This window comes from Bos taurus, chromosome 20 (genome assembly GCF_002263795.3).
Source record: "Bos taurus isolate L1 Dominette 01449 registration number 42190680 breed Hereford chromosome 20, ARS-UCD2.0, whole genome shotgun sequence".
Classification (NCBI taxonomy): domain Eukaryota; kingdom Metazoa; phylum Chordata; class Mammalia; order Artiodactyla; family Bovidae; genus Bos; species Bos taurus.
Window position 1 is genome coordinate 26,217,682 of NC_037347.1, and position 17,582 is coordinate 26,235,263.

A 17,582-nucleotide genomic window follows, 5' to 3' on the forward strand; every position below is an offset into this window, starting at 1 on the left:
ACCGTGGCCACTAAGGAAATGTAAACAGCTTCATTTTCACGTTTTGACTACAGAGGATACAAGCATCACCATTTAAAGCCTCGAAAGAGGGAGCTTTCTCATTGCTGCTTCAAAAAGGAAGGCAAGCCAACTGTTTCCACCCAGAGATGGCCTCCTATGCAGGCTTGAGGTTTGCTCTGCTTCCATCTCTGAATCAAGCAGGATGGGGAAGCTTATACACTGAGGTCTCCTTATTATGTTGGTAGTGATAGCCTCACAGATGGAGAGGCTAAATATGTTGAGATTAAATTAGATGATTCATCTAAAGAGTTTACTCAATGCCTGGTACATACTACATATTCAATGAAGGTTGCTGCTGCTGCTGCTAAGTCACTTCAGTCGTGTCCAACTCTGTGTGACCCCATAGACGGCAGCCCACCAGGCTCCCCTGTCCCTGGGATTCTCCAGGCAAGAACACTGGAGTGGGTTGCCATTTCCTTCTCCAATGCATGAAAGTGAAAAGTGAAAGGGAAGTCACTCAGTCGTGTCCGACTCTTAGCGACCCCATGGACTGCAGCCTACCAGACTCCTCTGTCCATGGAATTTTCCAGGCAAGAGTACTGGAGTGGGGTCAATGAAGGTTAAACCTCTTCAATTTTTTTTTTGCGTTTGTTTGTTTGAAGTTCAGGTAATCTTTTATTGGTGAGGTTCTTTTCTAAAAGGGTTCTACTGCTGCTACTGCAAAGTCGCTACAGACGTGTCCGACTCTGTGTGACTCCATGGAATGGAGCCCATCAGGCGCCTCTGTCCATGGGATTTTCCAGGCAAGAATACTGGAGTGCCCTCCTCCAGGGGATCTTCTTGACCCAGGGATCAAACACACATCTCTATGTCTCCTGCATTGGTAGGCAATTTCTTTGCCACTAGCACCACGTGGGTAGCCCTAAAAGGGTTCTTCAGTTCTGTTGCTGAGTCCCGCCTGACTCTTTGCGACCCCATGGACTGCAGCAGGCCAGGTTTCTGGGTGGTGCCAAATTCTCTCAAATGAATGGTGTCAAATTCCATCTTTGGTACTGGTTTTTAAAGCATACTTGTAAAGTTCCAAAGAATTCCCCTCCTAGATGTAACTAAAAATTCTTCCCGAAGAATATGCTGTTATAAAATCACACAGCATCATAAGGTGTATTGAGATGATTAAACTCACTCTTTTTTGTGTTTTACAGCTACATGTAAACAGAAAAAATTTTATTTCTTATTCACCGTATACTCTTCCATAAATATAACATAAATTCAGACTCTAATTCATTCCAGGCTCTAATTTATAACTTTCAAATTTTGGTAACAATATTAAATGCTTATTTGATGCAGAAAATTGTAGATAACTTAGAGAAAATTATTCTTCATAAAAAGATATTCTGTATACTTTTATTTATAAAGTCTTCTTTTGATCTCCTGACCTAGAAGATCTCCTCACTTCAATATATTAAGGGCTTAACTATTAAGCCCTCTTATTTAAAAAAAAAAATCCCTCACAGAAATAATTATTAAATACTACCTACATTGTAAGTACAATGTAGTGAGATTTTTTTTAAAAGTACTTAAAGGTAGGGACTCTTTTTCATCTTTCTTAACCTTGTACACAAGGCTCCTTGTACACAAATGGGCAATAACATATTCATAGAATGAAAGATAACATATTGAAGGAGAAAATGTGCCAGTTGTCAATAGATATGGACTGGAACTATTTCATCTTAGTTAAGGAAGACTTTATGGAGATGGAAATTTTCAAGTTAGATTTTTAAGGATAGGGACAGATATAGCTTGGCAGTGAGATGAAAATGTGTCCCAAGGATTTGAGAGAGTCTCTGCAAGAAATAAGATACAGGACGGGACAAATATGGTTACAAGATCACAGAGGGAGATTTGCCTGGCTGGTGTGGAAGATGCAGGAAAAGAATGGATGGGTAGCACAGGTCCACTTATGTACATTTCCTGTTCATTCTTCAAGGATGATGGCGAACAGCTGGTTACCATCTTCTGCATAATGGCTTTTCATGTATTTGAAGACAGTTTCAAACACTGTTCACTCTGCTCCAAACTAAATAGTACGTGTTCCAACTCTTTTCTCACAGTTTTTTTGAACACTTTCAACAGATTATTTTTGATATGAGAGACACAAAAAATAGTTCTCTAAACAGCAGGATTTCTCAGCTTTGACACTATTGACATTCTGGCTCAGAAAATACTTTGTTATGAGGGCCTGCCTGTGCAGGGTAGGGTATTTGACAGCATCCCTGGTCCCTGGCCGTACGATGTTAGTAGTTCGCCCTGAGTCGTGAAGATCAAAAATGTCTCCAGACACATGTGCAAAATCACTGTACTATAGATAAGGAGTAGAAAACCACTACCAATGATTTTATCAAAGAAGGTGCCTGAAAACCAATTGTAGTCTGCCGACCAGCGGCTACTGCATCATGTGGGAGCTTGTGAGGGATCTAGAATCTCAGGCCCTCTCCAGATTTCCTGAATCAGAATCTACATCCCAACAAATTCCCCAGAAAAACAGACTTCTGTTAAGGTCTGAGAAGTATGGGTCTGTAGCACGGTACCCCTCTTTCATAATGTTGATGCAGGTAACAGAATTTACCTAAATTAAAACTACTCATCATCCTTTAGGAATACAAAGGGAAAAGGATTTCCTTTAATTAAGGTCAACCTAATTAAAGAAATTAATTTAAGAGGTCAACCCCTTTTGAAAGATTTTCCCTGAAGTTCATCATCTTCAGTATATGTGTGCATGAGTGCTAGGTCACTTCAGTGGGGTCTGGTTCTTTGCGACCCCATGGACTGTAGGCTCCTCTGTCCACGTGATCTCCAGGCAAGAATACCAGAGTGGGTTGCCACACTGTCCTCCAGGGGATCTTCCTGACCCAGGAATCGAATTTGTGTCTCATGTCTCCTGCACTGGTAGGCGGGTTCTTTACCACTAGGGTCACCTGGGAAGCCCCATCTTCAGTATGCTTCCCAAAGGCTATTCATAGTGCTTCTCGATATAAGAACAAAAGTTTTGGTTTCCTTCTGGGGACCTGTTTGTTTATTCTACATGTTGTGTGGAATGTCCGGGGGTGTGTGCTGAACTTTTTTTTTTCATTTCCTGTCCTCAGAATTCCACAGGCAATTTGCCCAAAACGATTGTAAATCAGTTTCTTTCATGTTTTCTAAGACACCAAGGAGCCTGAAGCACAGGAGATGACATTAAAAAAAAATAGTTTACATCTTGTTCTTTCGATTTAAAGGAGCGCATAAACAATAAAAGTAGCTTCTCATAAATTTTAGTACAATGTTCACATTACTATATTCAGTTATCTTGGAACTTCATGTACTAGAAGTAAAGCAAAATCACACTTATTTTTAACCAAAGTTTAAAAGAAAACAGCAAACAGACTGGGGTGGCTTCAGGAGCAACATGGGGAGAAAATGATGGGAAAAATACACAGACAATAATCAGAGGTCAAAAGTAAATTCTGGTTTCTCATGTACCAACAACAGAGAATTTTTCCTTTAATATTATTAACAGCTACATAGTATACTTATTGTGTGTTACACCTCACAAGCTCCATCTCATTTAATTTGCTAACAAGCCTACAATCAAATACCACTATTATTACCATTGGACAGAAGAGGAGAAGGAGGCTTAGGATGATAGAGAAATTTGCCTACATTTCTTCAGGACTCCCAAATCATTTACATTAATCATTTATTGCAATGTGGGAGACCTGGGTTCGATCCCTGGGTTGGGAAGATCCCCTGGAGAAGGAAATGGCAACCCACTCCAGTATTCTTGCCTGGATAATCCCATGGATGGAGGAGCCTGGTGGGCTACAGTCCACGGGACAGCAAAGAGTCGGACATAACTGAGCGACTTCACTTCACTTCACTTCACTAATCACTTAGCACTAAAACTGGGATGAGTTAATAGAAGGTAACACAGAGATGGGTTTAGAAGAGAGGCTACTATGAGTCCATGTAATTCCATCTTCTGAGGAGCAATTTGAGGGGGAGGCTCTTTCACAGTGGCCAGGGCTGGCAGCACGTTCAGAGGGAGGGAGGGAAAGATTGTAATAGAGAGAAGTCATGGCTACAGAGCTAGATAAAGCTGCAAAAGGGACTTAAGCTGAAACATATAGGTTTAGGTTGCAGCAGCAGCAGAAAAGAAGTGGAAAGACTTGCTCCTCTTCAAATATGGTGATGTGACTTATACATTTAAGAGCCAATAACTGAAGAGGATGCTGAGATAGTTGGTACTGAAAGATAGCTCTTATAAAAGATCAGTTTGTGCAATTTCTTTACTCCAGGATGGAGTATGATGACAACAAATGAGAGAAAGACAACAAATGAGAGAAAGAGAGGGACAAGAAACCTTCAGTTGTATAATGTCTTACGCTTACAAACATTTCCATATAAATAAAGGTATTGAGCTAGTCAGTAAACTAAGATTAGGAGGAGAGCAGTCAATACTCTCTTTTTGTGTGTTGGAAACGAGCTCACAGGGGTTAAGTGATTTGTCCATGGTCAGGCTGTATTAGTGGCAGAGATAAGACATCAACATTGGTCTTCTGAGGTCAAATCATAGACTTTCTGTGACTACAGTGTGATTGAGTTAGGTTAATAAAAATAAAAAATAACAACCTATCTCAACAAAACCCTCATATGGGCCCATGAGAGCTCTTAATCACCTTGTAACTTTGAAGCATTTGAGGATAACAGGCAGGAAATAAAGGGGGCAAATTCTGGGCATCTCTAGCAGGCATTGACTCCCCCGTGGAAGGAAGGTCCCCCTCCTGCACACATCCTCTGAGTTCTCAAAAAAGTCACTGCAGCCTGTTTTATTGTTTTCTTCTAATGAAAAAAATTTTGTCTTTCACAGGGTGATCCAGAAATTTTGATGTAGTAATATCTAGATTAGAGTATTTAATAGCCAGAGGGATTCTGAATATTTTAAACTCTAAGCCCAAGGCAGGAGGGTATCAAAGAAATGCTGACTAGGACTGTGTATCCAAATGATCTTGCTTTCTTTCAGCAACTTCCTACACGTTTATCCAATCTAGAAATAACAGAAATCATGCAATTAACATTACTTTATTATTTTTAAAGAGTGAAATGATACAGTATTGAGATAGAAAATAATACTAGTGTTATTATATTATAGTTAATTAATGACTTTTAGAGCAAATTCCTTGATACTATAGAAAGACGGTGATCTTTAGAGATATATGAGCCTGAGCTTACACCTAGCCCTTTATCTTATATTATTTATTCAGTTATTCATATTTATTAAACTACTCCAAAATATTAATCAAGTCTTTATTTTGGGTTGGATATATGCTAAGCCCTGGAGATAGTTATAAAAAGACAGTGCTCCTGTTTTCACAGATCTTAGAGCCTACCTGGGAAAAAAAATGGCAAGTGAGCCCCAGTTTATCATATTTCAAAGAAAGTTATAAATACCTTCCATGTATTGGCTGCTGTGAGATATACAAAGTATTCACGTAGCAATAGAGAATGCTCAATCCTCTACTGCTTTCAGAGGTAGAATTCAAAGAGTCACTTTACCATCTGGCATTTGAGTTTTCTTTTAGAAGTGGATTTCCCTCCATTCTGATGACCATTTGTATCTTGAAAAGTGATACAGATGTGTTATATCAATGGGGGCAGGACAGTGGGTTCATTGACTCATTTCAATAGCAAATTTCCTGTTTTTTAAACCCAGCTGCAATGACATCTGTAAAGAAAATCTAAGATGAGGGTGTCAGGCCTTCCAAATGGAAGGGCCAGCCGAGGAGGAGCACAGGTGATCCTGCCTCTCAGTTAGATCTCTTGGATTCTCAGCTCAGTCTCCCAGAAGGTGATGCATATTGCTGATGTCACCCAGGCTCCGAGTCAACAGCAACTTGAGGCTTCTCTCACGTGTGGCAATCTACTTCCCTCTAATCGACTTCAAACATGATATTTGCATTGCTAAGTCACTTCAGTCGTGTCTGACTCTGTGCGACCCTATGGACTGTAGCCAGCCAGGCTCCTCTGTCCATGGATTTCTCCAGGCAAGAATACTGGAGTGGGTTTTGCATACAAGTTCCTTTAAAAGGTAAAATTTGATCAAGAGTTTAAGTGAATCTGTCCACAAAAGTGATAGCACTATATAATTCTAGTTGAAATCTGAGATAATTATTTTTATAGCAGTGCAATCTTGAGAAAGAGAAGCCAAAGAACTCCAGTGGTGAAGAGTTGGGAAGTAAAAACAGAATGAAAATAAGACAATATTAAAACCTTGAGCAGAAAGTATAGGATCAACATGTGTTTGGAAATGTCATCATATTTTCAAATACGGAAAATCTACATTTTTCTGGGAAAAAACACTCTACCCAACTCAGAGTCTCCTTCAAACAAGTGGAACTTGCTTATACATTATGTAAAAAGAAAACCTGGCTCAGTCAATCTCACCATTCAAAGTCCTTTCAACAGAAATGATGTAATATGTCAGCAAGATATCAACCTCCATCAGCAAGTCCAGAAAAAGCCAATCCAAATAAACACCTCGACGTTCAGGCATTTTCCAAGTTTCATCCTGGGAAGCTGCTTTTTAACTTCGGCTTGCTATAGTGAGCAAACTGTTTTGACTTCCAGTACTAATGTCCTGTGGGCCTCCAGTGACTACAAGTGGTATTTGAACTTCAAAGTGAGTTATGTGTATAGTCTGTATATGACTGGTAGGAAAGAGGCAAGGAGGTCTAATTCTTGGCACACAGTAGGTGTTTAATACAAGTTTGTTAAATGGGACAGGATAGAATAAACAGAGAAATGAAGATTTTTAGTATAAAGGTCACTCTGGCTGTAAGAACTTGTCCCCTTTCAGAAGTGCTACCCAGAATATTAAACTCCAGTGGAGTGTTTCCCAAACATCCTTTGTTAAAAATCCCTCTTATAAATTTGTCTACATAAGTTTGTTCTTCCGCAGTGTTTATTTTCCTTTGTAGTATCTACAGACATCTGCTTTTTTCCCCCCATATCCTCCCACCACAAAAAATTGCCTGCTTTGCCAGCTCCTCTCAGACTCCGCCTTCTCCTGAAAATCTTAAACAGTCTCAGAACTCAATGCTGCCGTCCTATCAGCATCATCTTTTGGCTCTGTGTTTTACGGGATAAAAAAGCTGTAGAACCTTAGGGGTCCCTGGATCTCACTGTGGGAAACACAACTTGTATGTTTGTGCAAGCAACATGAGCACAGAACTCTGCTTTCCAGCTGTTGGCATCCTGAGAGCTGAACTTATTACTTTTTGTGGCTACACAGCACGGGAGAGCTGCATATGGAAAGGCATATTGCAGTTGCAAACAGAGTGGGATTGGACCCTATTTAAGTGTTCACCCAGATATACGACATATGAAGTCTTTGGACATGTGAGAATCAGAGGGAATGTTGTGTTTTTGTTAATGAAATCCTTTCAGTGAATTTTATTAACTTATAAATAATTTCTTCTCAGTGAAACAGTAAGTCATTGCCAATTTTCAAGTTATTTTTGTTAGTATGTACAGCAAGTACTTTCCAGGGCCAGAAAAATAAAGAGGTAGTACACACTATAAAATAAATGGTTTTCAGTTTACCTAGTAGCTTTAACTGGCAATTTTCAATTCCAGGCTCTAAGAGATTCCATATTGATTCTTTTGTATCATTTAATGGGACAATTTTTCTGGATGGCTTTGTTGTTGGCTTTTGAAAGCCATACACATGTCCAAGTGTGTGAAGCATGGTTACTATTTCAGATACTTCCATTGTTTCTCTGGGGACAGTGAGTTTATCCCACTTTTTTTATGCTTATTTGGTTGTTGATGTGTTTAATAATGGGCTTCTCAAGTGGCACTAGTGGTAAAGAACTGGCCTGCCAATTCAGGAGACATAAGAGACTTGGGTTTGACCCCTGGGTTGGAAAGATCCCCTGGAGGAGGGCAAGAATACCTGCTCCAGTATTCTTGCCTGGAGAATCCCATGGACAGAGAAGCCTAGCGGGTTATGGTATGCTGCTGCTAAGTCACTTCAGTCGTGTCCAACTCTTCGACCCCATAGATGGCAGCCCACCAGGCTCCCCCGTCCCTGGGACTCTCCAGGCAAAAACACTGGAGTGGGTTGCCATTTCCTTCTCCAATGCATGGACATGAAAAGTGAAAGTGAAAATATAGGATCACAAAGAGGTGAACATGACTGAAGCGATAGCACTCACACACGCATGCTTAATTACTCCAATGAAAATTAGGCACTTGAAAATCATTCCTATACTACTTCATGCATATACTACTTCTTTGCTTTCCTGACTCATTAAACTATCTGTTCTGTATACTAGCAAAAATAACTTAGGACTAGCATTGCTTTACTGGCTCATATATTTCACTAAGAAGAAATTATACGTGAGTTAACAAAATTCATTGAAAAGGATCCGTTAAGAAAAGTACAACCTATTATTCAGGTTCCTTCTTCTAAGGCATCGAATGGACAGAATGCCTATGGTAGCTGGGTAAGACTGAAACTGAATCAGATAATATAAAAAGAGTGAAAAGGCATCCTCTTTTTTTTTAATTGTACAATTTGGAGTTTAGAACTAAAATTATTAAAACACACCTCTGTGTAACAAAAAATAACAGGAATAAATGTAAAAGAATAATCATAAAAATTTCAAATATATCTTGAAATCATTTATTTAGATTATTAAAATGTAAAGATCAAAAGTTTAATGCTTTTTAAAAATATGATTGTTTATAATCTAACAGACATCCTTCACTTAGTGAAATTCCAACGTGAAAAAAGTCAATTAAATTAGGCTGTCATTATTTAGATTGGAAAGTAATCACTGGCATTATGAGTCAGCTATAATATTTTTTCAAAGAGGAAGAATGCCTAGGCTTTTAAAAATGTTGTGGTTCTTTATGCAAGTTCTTAAGAACACAATCAACACATGAAATGAAGTCTAACTACATTTTAGTTTGCTGTGGATCATGAATGGCTATTAAATGTAGCTTGTCTTAACCTCTCATTAAAAAAAAAAACCTTGTCATATTGCTCAGAAGCAGCAGGCAAAGTGTGTGTATGTGTGTGTGTGTGTGTGTGTGTGTGTGTGTATACATATATACTTGTTTATAAAAAATTAAGAAAAAATACAGTAAAAAATTAAGAATTTAAGAATATTTATAATATTCTTTTTGGAATACAATTATCTAAATGCTTTCTGGGTTTGACACACAAGTGGTCAATTATTAACATTAATAAATTAAGGGCTTCAAGAAGCTAACCCACTAAGTATGGTATATAATATATATAATAAAACACTATGCAAACTTCAACAGTATATTGCAACCAAACCCCAAATCATTAAGAAAACAATTATACTACACTTGAAAATCATTCATATATTACTTTATGTATATACTACTTCTATGCTTTCCTGACCCATCAAATTATCTGCTGTGAATACTAGCAAAAATAACCTTAGGAACTAGCAGTGTTACTGGCTCATATATGTCACTGAGAAGAAACCAGAGTTACCTAGTAGCTTTTTTTTTTTTTAAACTTTACAATATTGTATTGGTTTTGCCATATATCAACATGAATCCGCCACAGGTATACACGTCTTCCCCATCCTGAACCCTCCTCCCCCCTCCCTCCCCGTACCATCCCTCTGAGCTGTCCCAGTGCACCAGCCCCAAGCATCCAGTATCATGCAACGAACCTGGACTGGCGACTCGTATCATATATGATATTATACATGTTTAAATGCCATTCTCCCAAATCATCCCACCCTTTCCCTCTCCCACAGAGTCCAGAAGACTGTTCTATACATCAGTGTCTCTTTTGCTGTCTCGTATACAGGGTTATTGTTACCATCTTTCTAAATTCCATTAGAATTTAGAATTTTTAAATTCAATTAGAATTTACTAATACAATACATTAGTATACTGTATTGGTGTTTTTCTTTCTGGCTTACTTCACTCTGTATAATAGGCTCCAGTTTCATCCACCTCATTAGAACTGATTCAAATGTATTCTTTTTAACGGCTGAGTAATACTTCATTGTGTATATGTACCACTGCTTTCTTAGCCATTCATCTGCTGATGGACATCTAGGTTGCTTCTATGTCCTGGCTATTATAAACAGTTCTGCAATGACCATTGGGGTACACGTGTCTCTTTCAATTCTGGTTTCCTCAGTGTGTATGCCCAGCAGTGGGATTGCTGGATCATAAGGCAGTTCTATTTCCAATTTTTTAAGGAATCTCCACACTGTTCTCCATTACCTAGTAGCTTTAACTGGCAATTTTAAATTCCAGATACTAAGAGAAGACGTTACTGATTCTCCTATTCCATTTAACAGGCCAATTTTTCTGGACAGCTCAGCTCTGCCCCTAATAATATGCTACCACTTAAACTAAAATGTTTCTGTATAACTATGTCCCTTCCTAGCTACTTATTATAGCAATTTTCCATTATATCATTCACTACCAAACATTCTCTTCATTCAGTAGCCTCTTGGTACCTCTGTTCAATTTAAAATGTGTCTAGTTTATCAAGAGGAAATAATGGAAGCTAAACAAATACAACTTGCTATTCACCTGAAAAAATTTGGAAAATTAATCAGAAAATATTTTAATGGACATTGGGGTTTGTTTATAAGAGTTGAAAAAAATCTCAGTAGCCTGGAATGTTGAAATATTTCAGAAGGCAAGTTTCAGCAGAATGTGCATTTTCTTTTCAGTGAAAAGAGATAATTTTTTCATGCTTTCTTTTTTGTACTGAGATAGCACTAAACTTTGTTTTCTTAGCTATGTTGTTCTAACTTTCAGCACTTAGAACATAATAGTTGAGCACTAATATCCTTGGATTCAAACTCTATTCCTATCTAGTATCATTATCTTGTATATCCTTTCCATTTGACTATTAGGGTATCTTGAAATGAAAGTATATACAGATGTTATAGTCAATATTCTGAAGAACTGTCAGCCAATATTTTCCTTACATGGAAGCATTCTATTACTTAGAATCAAAACTCTAGTACTTGTACTAAGTACTTGTTACACACAAGGATCTTAGAATTTAAGTAGAGGTTACTTCTGGACTGGAGGAAAGGTAAGGAGGAGAAAAGGATCCAAAAAAAGATTTAAAAATGCGGCTTTAGCTGTGTTTTAGAGGGAAATGCTTACTTCTCATTCCTGATGTTTCTTTTCACGTGGCGGGAACTTCACAAGCTGCAATATTTTCTATTTCTGTACCTGCTCCACCTTTCACACTTAACCGATTGGTAAGTTTGGAAGGAGAAACTATCTGGGTATCTCTTAGAAGTGAGCCTGCCCACATAAAAACAAGTAAAACAACCTCCAAAATACTCTGATCTACTCCTCCAGTCTCAGGCTCTGAGCTGGTTTCTGAAGTATAAGTTGGCTTCATCCAGGGATCAACGGTGGGAATTTCCTTTACCAGCTCTGCTCCATTCTGACTCTCTGTCATTTCCCAGTAGGTTCTGACCTCAAGTGATAAAAAGATTTGCCCATCATTGAGATTTCTCATAAATCCCACTGGTGCTTATTTCTTAAGAAAAATAAACATACTGGGAAAATGTTTGTATTTCACAATGCTGGGTATTGGGTACATTTGTATTTGCTATGTTATTCCTCTAATTTCCTTTTTGGCTTGCAATATTTCATGATTTAAAAGAGCTTATGGATTTTCTCTGTATAATTATATGTTTGAAGATGTTCTAACAGATACAACAACTCTAATTCTTTGTAATTTCATTAATTTTCTTTTTCTAGTTTCATAGTTCTTAACAAAGAAATTAGAACAAACACAAAGCCATTCTCATTTCTTGGAGCTACAAGAAGGCAAAAACAAAAGAACTTGAATGCATGGGCTTAATTATATTTACTCATTTCCTGCTTCATACATTCTTATGACTTATATTCAGAGTAAGAGGTAAGGGGCAGTAGAAGAAGATACAGGAGGCATGCTTAGGATAAGGGGGAAATAAGATAACTTCAGAGGCAGACAAGTTCAAAGTGTGGTGAAGATTGGTCAAACGTTTGCTGTGAGAAGTGCCATATCATACTCACAGTCTGGTGAACATCACTGGGGTCAACTTGGAAGGGTGAAGAAGCCAGATTTGGGAAATGAAATTAACACTAGGCTTAACCAACATTCACTGTTTGCTTAAACAATTATACTGGCCTGGAAAGGTATTGACTGCTAGAATTTTCACTAGTTTCTTTCCAGAATTTTCTCAATAATTGTTCACAGTCTAGTTTCTTATTTCTTATCCTAGGGCTGTGCTATTTATATGGATGGATTAGTGCCTCTTTGGAGAACTGCAGATAATTCTCACCACGGAACTGTGAGTTACATTAAGAAAGAGACACATGTGCTGCTCCAAGAACTCATAATTCCTTACTCTGTCTGGGAGAATTTTAACTAAGAAGTATGGAAGTAAGTCAAGAAACACATCCTGACTTTCCACTGCCCATCTACTTCACAAACACTAGTCTATCAGGGAAGATGTAAAAGAAAGAGGTCATCACTCAGTTGAGAACTCTTCAGCATGCTAGAGATGGATTGAATAGCCACTTATGAAAACATAAGCATATAAAGATGAAAGGAAAAAGTGCCAAGGAGTTTTCCAATTATCAGTAAAGTTAAACAGAATATAGAAATATTAGTGGCAGATGAATGTGAATGCTTATTTGATAGTTTTCCTCAAGTACTGCAACATTAGAAAGCTTGCTGACCTCATCATTTCTCACCATTACATGTATTCTTTCCACTTTCTGGTCTTAAATTATTATTTGAATCTTGAAAGAGGCAGAAATTAGTTCAACTGAATCAATAACATTAACAAAGACTGTGCCTTGACCTATGATATCAATGGAATCTATTTCCTCAGAAGAGTTTCTTATAATAAGACATATATACACACATGCTTGTCTCAAAATTTATCAGTTTATCATTCTTTCTGTTGCTGGAAGTGTATTTTTAAAAAACACATATTTGGTTATAATATTGTCTAAACCTGAAGGCAATGGCACCCACTCCAGTACTCTTGCCTAGAAAATCCTGTGGACGGAGGAGCCTGATGGGCCTCAGTCCATGGGGTCATGAAGAGTCAGACACGACTGAACGACTTCACTTTCACTTTTCACTTTCATGCATTGGAGAAGGAAATGGCAACCCACTCCAGTGTTCTTTCCTGGAGAATCCCAGGGACGGGGGAGCCTGGTGGGCTGCCATCTATGGGGTCGAACAGAGTCGGACATGACTGAAGTGACTTAGCAGCAGCAGCAGCAAGCCTTGGTTGGTTCTCAGAGCCTGGTAAATGTTGTCCCACTCCCTACATAGCATTACAGAGCCATTGAAAATAGGCCTCATTCTACCTTTCTGGTCTTATTACCACTTTCAGCTAAGAACTTCAAGTTATGGTTACTTCTTAATATCTGCAGTTCCCCGAAACATCTTGTATTCTCTTTTGAATCACTTCTTAGCCTGGGCACTTCTATCCATCTTTCAAAGTCTATCTCAAGGTCACTGCCCCCACTGATACTCATTCTTTCCCTATGTTATCATAGAACCTTTACAAACTTATCCCATAGGACATATTAATTTATATTACAGTAAAGCTGACCACCAAAGAATTGATGCTTTTGAACTGTGGTGTTCAAGGAAGACTTTTGAGAAGACTTTTGAGAGTCCCTTGGACTGCAAGGAGATCCAACCAGTCCATTCTGAAGGAGATCAGCCCTGGGATTTCTTTGGAAGGAATGATGCTAAAGCTGAAACTCCAGCACTTTGGCCACCTCATGCGAAGAGTTGACTCATTGGAAAAGACTCTGATGCTGGGAGGGACTGGGGGCAGGAGGAGAAGGGGATGACAGAGGATGAGATGGCTGGATGGCATCACTGACTCGATGGATGTGAGTCTCAGTGAACGCCGGGAGTTGGTGATGGACAGGGAGGCCTGGCGAGCTGCGATTCATTGGGTCTCGAAGAGTCGGACACAACTGAGTGACTGAACTGAACTGATACCAGTTTATATGCTCAATTTCCCTGGTGAACTATAAACTACTTGAAGTTAGGAATTCATATTCTCATCCTCAACACTGAGCACAATTTCTAGAGATGACAAGGATGGCTTGTTGAATCTTAATATCCATTTCTTCCTTTTTCTTGGTAATCAGATCTTTACTTAGCATAGCAGTCCACATGGCTAAAATACAATTTGTAACTGTGTACGGTTCTGTGACCAACTGCTGGCCAATGAACAGAAAGTGGAAGTGTTGCAGGAGACATCTAAGGAGCTCCTCGAGCAGAACTAACTTACCTAAAAGATTTACCCTTTTTTACCCTTCTATTTTCTCCACTTTTTGTCTCTCTCCTGTCTCCTTTCCTCAATTATAAATTCCTGCATAACAGGTAGAGCTCTGTTACGGACTGAATTGTCCCCTTCCCAATTTGTATGTTGTAGCCCTAACACTAGTGTGCCTCTATTTGGAGGTAGGGACTTAAAAATTTTTTTTAATTACTTATTTATTTTTGGCTGTGTTGGGTCTTCGTTTGTTTATGGGCTCTTCTCTAGTTGTGGCGAGCGGGGGCTACTCTTTAGTTGCTGTGAAAGGGCTGCTCATTGCAGCGACTTCTCTTGTGGAGCATGGGCTTGAGGCATGTGGGCTCAGGAGTTGTGGCTCCCAGGCTCTAGAGCACAGGCTCAATAGTTGTGGCACCTGGGCTAGGTTGCTCTGTGGCATGTAGCATCTTCCAGGATTATGGATAGAACCCATTTCCCCTGCATTGGCAGGCGGATTCTTTACCTAACTGAGCTACCAGGGAAGCCCAGAGATAGGGACTTTAAGGAGGTGACTAAGGTTAAATGTGGCAACCCACTCCAGTATTCTTGCTGGAGAACCCCAGGGACGGGTAAGTCTGGTGGGTAGCCGTCTATGGGGTCGCACAGAGTCGGACATGACTGAAGCGACTTAGTAGCAGCAGCAAGGTTAAATGAAGTCATAAGGGTGAGGCCCTGATCCAATAGGACTGGTGTCCTGATAAGAAGAGAAAGAGACACCAGAGATTCTCTCTCTATATACGCATTTAGGAAAGCTCACGTGAGGACAGAACCAGAAGGCAACTATCTACAAGCCAAGAAGAGAGGGATCATCAGAAACCAACCCTGAAGGCACCTTGATCTTGGGATTCTAGCCTCCAGAACTATGAGAAAAGAAATTTCTGTTGTTTAAGCCATCCAGTCTGTGGTTTTCTGTCATGGTAACCTGAGCAGACTGACATAAGCTCCAACTGCCATGTGAGACTGTGACTTAAATTTGAACGGAAATGACGTGATGAACTAATGTGGAACCCACACTGGCATTGAACTGCCCTCATATGGACTTCTTTATGTTATATGTTATTCTGCAGTGTTCTATATTACTTAAATCACTTAAAGTCACAGTTCTGTTAGTTACAGGGCAACCTAATAACGAATTCATTGGTACATAATAATTGTTCCGTAAAACCTGTTGACTGAATGACTATATGATATAAATAATGTTCTTTTAAAAAACTTTTTTATGAAGTCTAATTATCATCTCGTGTAAATCTGAAATTTTATGCCATTTTACCCAACCATTGTTTTTCTTTCTTTTTATTTATTTATCTTTTGGTCTTCATTGGTACAATTCAACTAAACTGTCAATGATCAGAGCACAGATTAAAGTTATATCTTATCATATATTTATCTTAACAACCTCAACTTACTTTAAAAATACTACTCTTAACTAAATTTTTGCAACAAAATACCTTGCTCTAAACTATAACTTCATGATCACATAAAAAAGAAACTTCAGTACCTACAATAGCCCCCAAAAAGAAGTATTAGTTTATACTGAATAAGTTTTCAGAAAACTCTTAACTCCAGCCAAGATCATGGTAGTAAAGTTAGATAGAATAACTTAAGAGAAAGGTAAAATGTCTGGGATATACACCCTTACTAGGAAACATTTTCCCAGAAATATTGCCATATTATGGAGCCCATAATATATAATGTTATAAAGGGCTTATTTAAAGACTTGCAGAGTCTGTAGAGTGCATCTTGTAGAGACTTGTAGAGTGAATCTTATAAAAATGTATGAATAATCAAGTGGTATTAGACTGGATGCATCCTTTTATGAGGCAGTAGTCAGGATCCTGAAGGTTCTATAAAGTAGCTTCTCTGAGTGAAGGGCCATTTTACTGTCTCTTCAAAGGCTTCCTTTTCTGTCTGGTGCTACAACACAAACACTCCAATTTTAAAGCTTTTGACAGCTTACCAAAGCCAAACAAAAATTTTTAAGAGAAAACAACCAAATTAAACTCTTTTGAGCAATGGCATTGGGAAAAAATATATGTGTATGTATACATACATATTGGGTTTCCCTAGTGGCTCAGCAGTAAAGAATCCATCTGCTAATTCAGGAGCCAGAAGTTCGATCCCTGAGTCAGCTAGATCCCCTGGAGAAGGAAATGGAGATCCACTCCAGTTTTCTTGCCTGGGAAATCCTATGGACAGAGGAGGCTGGCAGGCTACACTCAAGTCCAAAGAGTTGGACACGAGTTAGCGACTGAACAACAATAACACACATACATATTCTGTTAGAATAAAAAGAGTTTTCTCAATACCTAGAATATTTGTCAGGATTTAATATGCTTCTAGATTTCTGCTGCTGCTGCTGCTAAGTTGCTTCGGTCATGTCCGACTCTGTGTGACCCCATAGACGGCAGCTCACCAGGCTTCTCTGTCCCTGGGATTCTCCAGGCAAGAATACTGGAGTGGGTTGCCATTTCCTTCTAATCATAATTTTATTCTCTATTCTAACATAGTGTTGGTAATATGTTGTTATACACTGTAATTCCTCCAAGAGAAATTCATGTGACTGATCCTAGGTCAGGTAGCTCAGCTGGTAAAGAATCCACCTGCAATGCAAGAGATCCCAGTTTGATTCCTGGGTCAGGAAGATCTACTGGAGAAGGGATGGGCTACCCACTCTAGTATTCTTGGGCTTCCCTTATAGCTCAGCTGGTAAAGAATCTGCCTACAATCCAGGAGACCTGGGTTTAATTCCTGGGTTGGGAAGACGCCCTGGAGAAGGGAATAGCTAACAACTCCAGTATTCTGGCCTGGAGAATTCCATGGACTGTATAATCCACGGGGTTGCAAAGAGTTGGATACAACTGAGTTACTTTCACTTTACTTCTTCAGGTCAATCTACTGAATTTAGGAGAAGGTACATGGAGAACATAAAATATTAAGAATTATACCTTCCTAATATTTGACTGCTAAAGTGATAAACCATAGAACTTTGTAATTGGAAGGAATGAGATGCTTAGGTATTGTTTAATTTGGCCTTCCCATTTTACCAGAGGCCAGCTACTATCTACTTTTGGCACCTAACTTACTCCCATCAGGTGTTCCAGAAGGTGCTGCCATGTTATTAAGTGATCCTGCCTCCCAGGCCACAGTTGGCTGGTCCAAGAATGAACATCAAATCTA

The 17,582-nt window shown here is 38.9% G+C and overlaps 1 protein-coding gene across 2 annotated transcripts in view; it reads right to left on the bottom strand.

Annotated features, from left to right (window-relative positions):
* The window catches only part of ITGA1 (integrin subunit alpha 1), a 181,634-nt gene that overhangs the window by 115,943 nt on the left and 48,109 nt on the right, over positions 1-17,582 (bottom strand). The gene's annotated exons all lie outside the window — the stretch shown is intronic.